Genomic DNA, 12,149 nt, shown 5'->3' on the forward strand with positions numbered 1-12,149 from the left:
ATCTTTCATTTTCATAATCCTGAATTTTGGATAGGTATATATTTTGCCATTGATCTTAATTGAGCGGAAGATGCTCCCAATTTGAAGGGTCCATTTTCAGAAGGTTAAGGTTATCTTTCAACTTATCCTTAAAATGGAGAAGTGGTCATCTGACTCTTCTAGGGGCATTGGGGAGCTGGCTGTACAAAAAACTTTTTTGGAATTATAGCATTTCCCATCCTTATTACATGACCAGTCCATCTTAACTGGTGAGTCATCAGATGTGCTTCAATAGCAGAAATGTTACAAATTGTGATGACTTCATGATTGATAATTTTGTCCTTCCAGGAAATGTTGCAAATGTCTCATAGCTTACAAAGATGAAAGGATTCCACGTTTTTAATTTGTCTTCTCTATGGTTTCCATGCTTCACAACTGTATTGAAGTGGTGGAATAACCTCAGCACTGTAGTCTTAGTCTTTAAACAAACATTACGACTGTTCCATAACCTATCATTTAAATGACCAAAGGTGTACACTTCATCCAGTGTAGCCTTATTGGAGATTGTTGAACCTAAGTTGCAGAATTTATCACTGATTTTGATGGCAATTCTATCAATTTTGACAGTTTAATAGTTATCAGTTTTTAAAGAGCTAGGTGGAGGTTGTTGGACTACTTCAGTCTTCTTTGTACTAACTTTTACTTCAGTCTTCTTTGTACTAACTTTTAAGCCAAACACCTTTGTTGGCTTTGAAATAAGATCAACAAGTTGTTGGATGTCATTTAGAGAGTGTGCCACAAGCGCACAGTAATCAGCAAAGAGAAGATCACAAATAGTCTTCATAATTGTCTTTGTCTTTGATTTAAAATGCTGAGTGCTGAAGAGACTGCCAGTAGTTCTGAATGACACCGGAACACTAATATCTGTGTTCTTGAAAGAATATTGAATGTTGAATCTTGAAGAACACTGTACTTAGCATGGCACCATGTACTGTACCGTTGAACTTGTCTGGAAGCTGGAACTTTGTATTTGTGATAGCTAGCTCAAATTCAACACACATTGAAAGAAGAAGAAGAAGACCATTTGAGCTCATGTTACCAATCCCATGTTTTCTCAGAACCTTGGGCCAAGTATTAGAATGATGCCCCAAATGGGCACTGAAGTCACCCAGTATAATGCTGTCAGTTAATGGTAATTTTTAATTTACTACAAGGAATTCTTCATAAAAGTTTTTCTTTTATCTCAGCAAGACTGAACATGGAGGATAGGGACTAATAACTGTGGTATGTCTGTTTACAGCAAGCGGTAGCCTAAGTGTCATAAGTTGTTCAATAACAGCAACTGGAAGTGATACAAGATTAGCATACTTGTCAATCCATTTCGGAGTCCAATCTTATAAGCCCTCACAAAAACCCTTATTAAAGACAAAATATCCTTACAAACTAAAAACAAGACAACTATATGTTGTTTTTGAGGCATAATATACTGAAAAACAAGGAAAAACTTCAATAGAACTTGTTCCACATCATAATTTGCGATATGAAGTTCATGTTCATGTCCATTCCATAATTCACTTCATGAAGTTCCAGTTCAACAATCTGCCCTTTAAGTAGGTCAACCCATTCAGGAATAAACCTCCTGTTGCACCTCATTCTTTTCACCGGGGTTCCCATTGCTTCTCTCTCTGTGTTGAATACGCTTTCAAAACTACTCAACTGGAAAAACAGAATGGCTCTGGGCCCTTTTGTTCAGCTCATGATGATGCAAAACGTTATTCAGTTTCATGTGGACACTTGACTTTCGAGTATGATATTGAAGTCTGAGCTTTCAAGTGCCTAGCAAACCTGGTTGTGGGACAATAATAGTTGAAATGTTGCGAATGAGACCCTCTGCCTGCATAACACAATGATTTCTGGTTCAATTGTCTATTGCTTGTTTCACATGTAATGCACACGTTGACCACACGGAAGAAATACTTACAGAATATAAACATTTTGGCAAAAAACTAGAAATCCATAAGACTATTAGAAAACGCCTGTAAGCCTGACAAAAACTGAAAAATCTGTAAGATTTATGGCTATTCCTTATGAGTTGACAGATATGTATTAGAGGCAAGCTTTGTTTTAGTGGTGAATCCCATTCCAGCTTGGCATTGTTCTTCTTTGCTAAGACCCACCCAGTAGAAAGTGTAACCACTGCTGGATTCTGTGAGTTGTCCTGACCCTGGAAAATGGGTCTCACTCAGTGCTGTAATATCAATAGTGTATGTGTGTGCTATCCGAATTCATAATTTTATGTCAGTTTTCTAAAAATTAAGCTGTTTTTTCAATCTTTGATTGGTTATATCTCAAGAATGGATAAACATTTAATTCTGTAGAAAGTATGTTGTTCTGCATGCAATTCTGAATTCAATGAGACCAGTTTCAAGCAGTTTGGACTGAATTTTAATTTTCACCTGATATGCCTATATATATATATATATATATATATATATATATATATATATATATATATATATATATATATATATATATATATGAACCATGAAACATGGTTCAACAGTAACAAATTATCATTAAACTTGAACAAATCCAAAGTAATATTATTTGGTAACAACAAAACAAACACACATAAATATTCAAATAGATGAGGTTATTATAGAAAGAGTTGAGGAAATCAAATTTCTTGGAACAACTATTGATGAAAAACTCAGCTGGAAACCACATATAAAAAACATACAATCCAAAGTATCAAGAAGTATTGCAATATTAAACAAAGTCAAACAGTTTCTAGATCACAATTCACTCCGGATTCTTTACTGTTCCCTGGTTTCACCTTATTTAAGTTACTCTGCAGAGGTATGGGGCAATAATTACAAAAATACAATACCATTCATTATTCATTCTCCAAAAAAGAGCAATAAGGATTATACACAAGGCTGGTTATTGGGATCATACAAATACATTATTCTTACAGTCAGAAATACTGAAATTTGCAGAGCTGGTGGACTATCAAACAGTACAAATATTATTCAAAGCAAACTATAATCAACTACCACATAATATTCAAAAACTGTTCACTGAAAGAGATGGGAGTTATAATTTAAGGGGTTTATTTAAATTTAAAAATTATAGGGTGCACACAACCAAGAAAAGTTTTTGTATTTCTGTTTGTGGAGTAAAGCGGTGGAACAGTTTAAATGAGGACCTCAAGGGATGTCCAGACATGAAGCAGTTTAAAAAGATGTACAAAAATTTGATTTTCACAAGGTATAAGGATGAAAGGGATTAATCATAACTGGCTGTTTATTGTGTAAATTTTCTTTTTTTCTTTTTTGAGTCTTCGTCTATTTGTTTTGTTTTTATTTTGTTCTCCATTGTGAGCGTGGTATTTGTAGTAAACTTGTGTGTAGACATATGGATATACATATATAATTAATTAATTAATTATATGATATAGTCATAGAGAATTGATATCTGAATAGTTGAAGTAATAAGTAATATACAGTGTGTATATATATATATATATATATATATATATATATATATGTGTGTGTGTGTGTGTGTGTGTGTGTATATACATACATCCTTATATATATATATATATATATATATATATATATATATATATATATATATATATATATATATATAAGGAAGCTCGATAATCAGTTTATATTGACTAAAGTAGAGGGGTGGGATTAAATAAGTTTTTACTTCAGCTCACTCCTTTTCGGACATGTAAACTCAAAACTGCTTAGTGTGTCCTTGTTTGTATTTTTGTCTTGTTTTTTTTTTATTTTGATATAATTATTACCTATATTATTTAAGGTTTATTTTCTAATTTAGTGGCTTTTTACATGTTCTTGTTGCAAATGCTGTTTTGCTTTTCTTGTTATCTGCTTATTTATTCATTGTTTGTTCACATGTTTGAAATAAACTATCATCATCATCATCATCATCATATATATATTCACACACACACACACACACACACACACACACACACACACACACACACACACACACACACACTAACATGCTTGTGGGGGAGCATGTTATATATGTACACTGTAAACCCGAATAAGTTGAGTTTACTTAAAAAAATTGAGGAAAGTGGTTGCCTTAAAAAAAATAAGTAATTATTAATGATTGAATTGAGTACCTTAAACTTACAATCTTCTGGTAAGTTTAAGGTACTCAATTCAATCATTAATAATTACTTATTTTTTTTAAGGCAACCACTTTCCTCAATTTTTTTAAGTAAACTCAACTTATTCGGGTTTACAGTGTATTTATTCTATCCACATTCAGTGGATATGAGCAATCATGCACCCTGATTGGCTACTCTACTACTAAGCTATCAGCTCATATACCGTGAGTAGAGAAAAACAAAATGACGGAGCGTGTTGCTGAGCCAACCGAGGACGAAATAAAAACTCTACTCAAAAACAAAACCTCAAAAAAAAAGAGAGCAACAAAATATGGAATAAAAGTATTTGATGGTAAGAACATATCTTTTTTTTTTTTTACATTTTTCACAAATTGTTACTGTAATTTCTCCGGTTTGTTTACATTCTAAATGGAAATGCTTTTGTCAGATATTTTGTATAAAGGTTTTATGTCTCACATTTGCAAATAAATAAATAAATAAATAAATAAATAAATAAAGCTCTGTTTCTCAAAATCCAGTGAATCTGGATAGAATAAAAAAGTTATTCCACTCATTCTCATTGTGCATGGTTTATAGCCAACTCAGGGCTAAGTGCCTTGTTGGCTATCAGCTCATGTACAACTTGATTTCGTGGAATAACTGTCAAATATACAGTGATGTATATATCAATAATGTGTGTGTGTGTGTGTGTGTGTGTGTGTGTGTGTGTGTGTGTGTGTGTGTGTGTGTGTGAGTGAGACTAACCTCATTTCCAGAAAAGTTGTGATATGTTCCAAAATATAGTAACAATAAAATGTGATTTGTTAATTGAAGTGAAGCTTTATTTAACTGACAAAAGTACAAAGAAAGTATTTTCAATAGTTTTACTGACCAACTTAATTGCATTTTGTAAATATAAATGAAGTTAGAATTTGATGCCTGCAACTCACTGAAAAAATTGGGACAGAGCCATTATTACCATGGTATTACATCATATTTCCTTTTAATAACACTTTTTTAATCATATGGAAACTGAGAATACTAATTGTTGCAGTTTTGCAATTGGAATGTTTGTCCATTCTTGTTTGATACAAGCTGCTCAACAGTCCGTGGTCGCCATTGTCTGATTCTCCTCTTCATAATGCACCATCCATTCTCAACAGGAGACAGATCTGGACTGGCAGCAGGCCAGTCAAGCACACACACTCTGGTCTACAAAGCCACACTGTTGTAGCCTGTGCAGAATGAGGCCTGGCATTGTCCTGCTGATATAAGCATGGACTTCCTGGGAAGAGCTGTCATCGTGTTGAATATGTCTGTCTAAAATCCCAATATATGCCCCGATTTATCCATGGTACCTTCACACAAATGCATCTCACACATGCTGTGGGTACTGTTGCCCCCCATACCATCACAGGTGCTGGCTTTCACACCTTTCTCTGATAACAAACTGGACGGTCATGTTCGCCTTTGGCACTGAGAAGTTGATGTCTATTTCTAGTTGAGATCTATTGCCTCTCAAGGGAATGAGTGTGTGAATGTGTAGGTGTGATGGAATAGCAACCCCCCTAAAACCCCTCAAACCCCCATGCAAAAGAGCAAAGGTTTATGAGTTTATGCAAATTCTCAATGCAAAGGAGAATCTCTTTCCTCCTTTGTCCTGCTAAAACAACAACAACAACAACAACAACAACAACAACAACAACAACAACAACAAAAACAGTGCACTACCACACACTTATGCATGTGGCTGTATCTGTTCCCACTCCCTGAAACTATAGTTGGATAACTAATTTAGGTGCTGCTTGAAGTTTCTGGTACACAGAGGGGAAACACTATTAGGTCTATGTTTTTCACAGTGATGTTTTGTTGTTAAGCTCTTTCTACTAAATATTATATTAGTGCATATTAGTGTAAACTGTATTTAATCATATTACATACAGCAATTGTATGGATTTAAGCTGGATCTGAATGGGTAAAAATACCTAGGTTTGAGACTGCTGCTATACTCTGTGTAAATGATTGGTGCAAAGTTTTAAATAAACAAGGTTCAGTTTATGTCATAGTTTAATGCTGCATTATAAACAATTTACTGTGTATGAAACAGACAAATTGAGAAAGAGTAAGAGGAAGTAGGGGAGGCATACATTTCTTATTAGTCAAGGGCACTGATACCTTGCTCTTGATAGCTATGGATAATGTCTACAATAGGTTATATTAGCCAAAGGATTGTGACTCTGAAATAATTTCCTTTGGGAGCGCTTTCTCAAAGGTCCCAAAATTGAATGTCCTCTGAACGTACTCCAGGGTTCTCTTTTGCTCACTATTCTCATCTTTGCTCTTTCTCTCTCTCACACACATGCATGTAATCAGACATTGCCCAGTTCATCATGTTCACTTTATGCTATACAATGCAAAAACCAGGTACTGGAAGTAATGTCCCTGTGAATATACAGTAGCACATACTGTATTTAGCAAACTATTTTGCAACTACTTTATCTTGTATGCTTTAGGCCTTCTGGGGAATGGGATTGTTCATTTAAAAAGCAGTCTTTACTGAAGACTTGTTGGGTGGTTCAGACTCTTCTTAATTACAAAGATGATTGTTTCCAAGTGCTTACTGGCAAACCTCTAAGTGTGAATTTACTCTTTCTTTGGGCCAATTGCATGACAACCAGGGGCTTGTTAATTTGCTACCATGTTATGAGCCAAGGCCAACTGCTGGGGCTGTCACCTTGGAAGGACATACAGAGAGACGATAAAGTGTTTATTCAGGCAGGCCTACACAGTTAGTGTCTTAATAGTCTTCACTAGAGAGTTTAGTATGTTTTGTCAAGGAATATACTCAGCCAATAAATGCTGTGACACAGCACATGACTAATCACAGACAGTTTCCTGACAGGAAATGTGAAATTTTCTCATTTACTCACCATTAATATTTTCCATACAAAATGTTTTGAGTCCAGTTACTCATTTTCCAGTGATACTGTATCTTGTTCCAAAATGAGCAATGCGTCATGTTGTTTGGAAGTGCGTAGAACCAATTAAATTTCAACTTTCAATCTTCAGAAGATTGTGGCCACAAAAGTATACAAAGGCTATCACATGATCCTTATCCCTTGGAGGGAGTGTCTGAAGCTGAGAATATCATTTTAACTGTGAAGCACACAGAAGATATTTATATTCACTAACTGGAGAACCTTGCTTTTTAATTTGATTGTTTATTGAGCATGCCATTTGTGTGTTTGCTTATTGACAATCAAATTGACAGAGTTATGATGTCTGATTAATACATATGGTCCTCTTAACACTCAAGAGAAAATATAGTTAGGCATATAAAGGCAATAGTTCAAAAATTAGGCCTTGGTGCTTTGTCTGCAGGAAAGCAGGTTTATTTGTTCCACTGCTTTGGGTTCTTTTCAATTGGTCCTTGTCTGAGCACCCAGAACTGATGATGTATTGCCTATATGTAGCAGGAAACCTAGCCAGGGCACTGTTGATACATGGTGATACTGGCCACTGCAAACAGATTTTAAATTCCATTTGAAATAGAAACCTCAAGTGGTACACTGTTTCATTGTGTGGCTGCAGATATTGAGGTTGAAATAAGAATAAGGCATAATGAACATATCTAAGCTGATACTGTGATCTGTTAAAACAGTTATTCAGTACATGATCCTGATCATGCAGCATACACCACATACTCCATCCATCCATTATCTTTAGCCGCTTATCCTGTTCTACAGGGTCGCAGGCAAGCTGGAGCCTATCCCAGCTGACTATGGGCGAGAGTCGGGGTACACCCTGGACAAGTCGCCAGGTCATCGCAGGGCCAATACAGAGACAAACAACCATTCACACCTATGGTCAATTTAGAGCCACCAGTTAACCTAATCTGCATGTCTTTGGACTGTGGGGAAACCGGAGCACCCGGAGGAAACCCACGCAGACACGGGGAGAACATGCAAACTCCACACAGAAAGGCCCTCGCCGGCCACGGGGCTTGAACCCAGAACCTTCTTGCTGTGAGGCAACAGACCTAACCACTACACCACCGTGCCGCCTACACCACATGCTGATTTTTATAATTTGTTACTTTTGTCTTGAATCCTCTCAATTTCTGTCTAAAATACTCATGAGTAGTTGTTGTGTTTAATAGTGTTCTGTCTCTATCTACAGCTTAAATATAGTGACTAATTATTAATGACGAGGGAGAATACCTGACCTCTGACACCTACATCAATAAATCGTCAACATAGCAGGCATGGGCAAAGGCAGGTCTTAAGAAAACAAGAAAAAACAGGTTAAAAAAAGCTGCTTTGGGTAAAAAACAAAATCAATCAAACAAACAAACAAACAAACAAACAAACACGTTCAACCCTGACTAATCTGTGCTCTCTCTTGAGTTAGTTTGTGTTCAGGATAAAGAATAAAGGATAAAAATATATGCAACTTTATACAAACTATGTAGAACTACTTAATATTGTACTTCTTTCACCTTAGCTTAGCTATAGCTGTATATAATGCATACTATATAGGTTTACTATTTATATTTATGCTATGCATGCATTTTTAATATTTTACCTCTATATTTTATTTTTCAATATTTTCAAAATTAATTTTAGTTTATCTCATTTTATTCTTACTTTATTTCTTATGTGTATTTGTGCCTTGTCTTTTATGTATGCTGCTGGAACATTATTTTCCCTTTGGGATCAGTAAAGTGTTATCCGATCTTAACTGTGTGAACAAATGACCCTTTGATTATTGAGGTATTTCACCTGACGTCACAGGGTCACATGATGCCCCGGTGTCTGCCATTTTGGACGGCAAGCTAGCTAATGTCAACAACAGTAGCTGGTATGTTACTGTAGCAATGTTTACATTCAGTCATTTGGATGACTGTTAAAACCTTTCAGTCTCAAGTTTTTCCTTTACTGGATTTACTAGTTTACTGAGCTAGCCAGCCCCGGAGCGCCAGCCAGCCAGCCCCGGAGCGCCGGCTAGCAAGCCAGCCAGCCCCGGAGCGCCAGCTAGCTAGCCAGCCAGCCCCGGAGCGCCAGCTAGCTAGCCAGCCAGCCCCGGAGCGCCAGCTAGCTAGCCAGCCAGCCCCGGAGCGCTAGCTAGCTAGCCAGCCAGCCCCGGAGCGCTAGCTAGCTAGCCAGCCAGCCCCGGAGCGCTAGCTAGCCAGCCAGCCAGCCAGCCCCGGAGCGCTAGGCAGCCAGCCAGCCCCGGAGCGCTAGGCAGCCAGCCAGCCCCGGAGCGCTAGCCAGCCAGCCAGCCCCGGAGCGCCAGCCAGCCCCGGAGCGCCAGCCAGCCAGCCCCGGAGTGCTAGCTAGCCCCGGAGCGCTAGCTAGCCAGCCAGCCCTGGAGCGCTAGCTAGCCAGCCAGCCAGCCCCGGAGCGCTAGCTAGCCAGCCAGCCAGCCAGCCCCGGAGCACTAGCTAGCTAGCCAGCCAGCCAGCCCCGGAGCGCTAGCTAGCTAGCCAGCCAGCCAGCCCCGGAGCGCTAGCTAGCTAGCGCCAGCCAGCCCGCCCCGGAGCGCAAGCTAGCTAGCGCCAGCCAGCCCACCCCGGAGTGCACTCAGTAAACTAGTAAATACAGTAAAGGAAAAATTATAATGGGCCATGTCTCAACAGACTAAGAAGTTATTTCAATGACATTTAATAACATTTTGTTTATCCTGAGGACCGAAAGTAAATGAAAATGTGAACAAATCTTAGCTGTCAGTGAACAGTCCTGGTGGAAGCAGGTAAACGTCGTTCTCTAAGCCTGCTAACCTCAATTTTTGCAAATACCTCTCCCTCTGCTCGCCCTGTAAATGCCCTATGTCGCTGGATAGTGAAGGTGTTTTCTACATCTCGCTCCTTTTTCTTTTATGTTTTTTGTTTGTCGCCTTCCTCGCATTCAAACTGATTCGAGCCGTGCCGTCCAAAATGGCAGCGTCACATGACTTGGTCACGTGAGTGAAATACCTCAATAGGGTCATTTGTTCACACAGTGAAACAAAGCAGTGGGGTCCAAAAATTTGAGCCCAATAGTGAAAATGATTATGTTTGGCATTATTTATTAATTTAACACAAAGGTTCTCATTACAAATAATATTATGAGCAATAATTTGAGTTGAAAAGTAGAATCTTAAAAATATTCACATGAATTTCAATTTCTTAGTACAACTGTATTTGGTGTGTCCCCTTTTTGCTTTAATGACATTGAGCCGAGACAGACTCCACGTTTGTGCAAAACCTGATGATCCAGGTTAGATCAAACCTATTGGAGTGTCATCTGTACACTTGCTTCAATTGAAAGGGTAAGACTCATGGAAAATCTGACCTTTTACAAAGGAGTTAACATGGTCAATTTCACAACATTGCTTAAAGTTAGATAGTGACCTACAAATTGCACAATAGCTTGAATACTGAATAGTCAAGATGTTGCACATTCACTTTTTTGTTTTAGAATTTTAGAAAAATTCCAGATTTTCAACATGGTCTCAGATTTTTGTACCCCATTGTATATATGTACAAAAACTCAAATCACAATACATATTTGTTAATAGAAGTGTTGTTCAAGAGTTCATTTGTCTCTTTTTCAATAATGGCAATTATTCTATCCACATTCGCTGGATATGAACAATCGCACGCTCTGATTGGCTACTCTACTACTAGGATATCAGCTCATATACCGTAAGTAGAGAAAAACAAAATGGCAGAGCGTATTGCTGAACCAACCGAGGATGAAATAAAAAATCTACTTGAAAACAACCCCCCCAAAAAAATGGAATAAAAGTATTTGATGGGAAGAATGTATCTTTTAAAAAAAATTCAAGAATTATTATCGCATTTTTCACAAATTGCTACTGTCATTTCACTGGTTTGTTTACATTCTAAACAGAAATGATTTTGCTGGACATTTTGTATAAAGTTTTTGTTTATCAAATTTGCAAAAAGTAAAAAAAAATTCTCTGTTTCTCAAAATTCAGTGAATGTGGATAGAATAAAACAATTATTCCATACAATCTCATCGTACATGGCTTATAGCCAACTTGGCGCTACATGCCTCGTCGGGTATCAGCTCATATACGACTCGTGCAATAACTGTTAATTGTAGTATCAGTTATGTCCCCAAGTTAGTAGTCATTGCTAAAACCTTGTGGAGTTTTCATCTAAAGCTTTCTTTTCTCCTTCTTCCTTTATCCACCTTGTCGTAACTCAAAGCCCTTGGCTGAATGTGACCAGCAGCAATGACTAGCGTTGACATCTGAGCTAATGGATTCCAGGAGACAACGTGAAGAGAATACATGTTGCTCTATAAGTATCTTTAGTGTAAGTGTGTGAGTGCATTCCAGTGTGCTTGTATGTGTATTAATGTTTTGTATTATTTAATACTGGCACTGACATTTGTATGATTAGTGAGAATTGAATGGCTGATATAATAAAGCCCTTCTTGCTTTACTTTTGTTTATCACTTTCAGGGTATGATGATGTACAGTATAAAAGTCTTGTAATGATGATATTGCTGTCATCAGAAGGTGGTATGAAGTAGTAGTCAGTTCTATTAGAGGACAGCAATGACCAAACTGGTTCAATGGTTATGAATTTTGCAATGACTGTGTAAATTATTAATCTTTCATAATTTCATGATTTTATCATCCTCACTGCAAATGAATCTCATGGACAACACCCCTCGTGGCGTTTAAATGTAGATCATTCATATCCTTAGCAACCTGTGGCTTGATATATTGCAGGTAACTTTCTTCTGTGGCCAGTTGCCTGCCTTCTGGATGCTTTTAGAGCCAAGTACTGGATCATTCTATTTATCTTTAGTAACACAGAGAGCAAAATGCTACATTTTATGGACCTAAAGCTCACTTTGGTTATCTTTTCCTTGTGTCTAGGCCTTCAGTAATATTTAAAGAGTATTTCTTTCTGCAGAAAACTGCTGCTGCAAGTAAAAATTTATGAGAGACGTATAATTATTTTGCAGTAAATAAAGGCATCATTGAACAGCAACGATGA

Source organism: Neoarius graeffei, chromosome 14, assembly GCF_027579695.1.
Source record: "Neoarius graeffei isolate fNeoGra1 chromosome 14, fNeoGra1.pri, whole genome shotgun sequence".
NCBI lineage: Eukaryota > Metazoa > Chordata > Actinopteri > Siluriformes > Ariidae > Neoarius > Neoarius graeffei.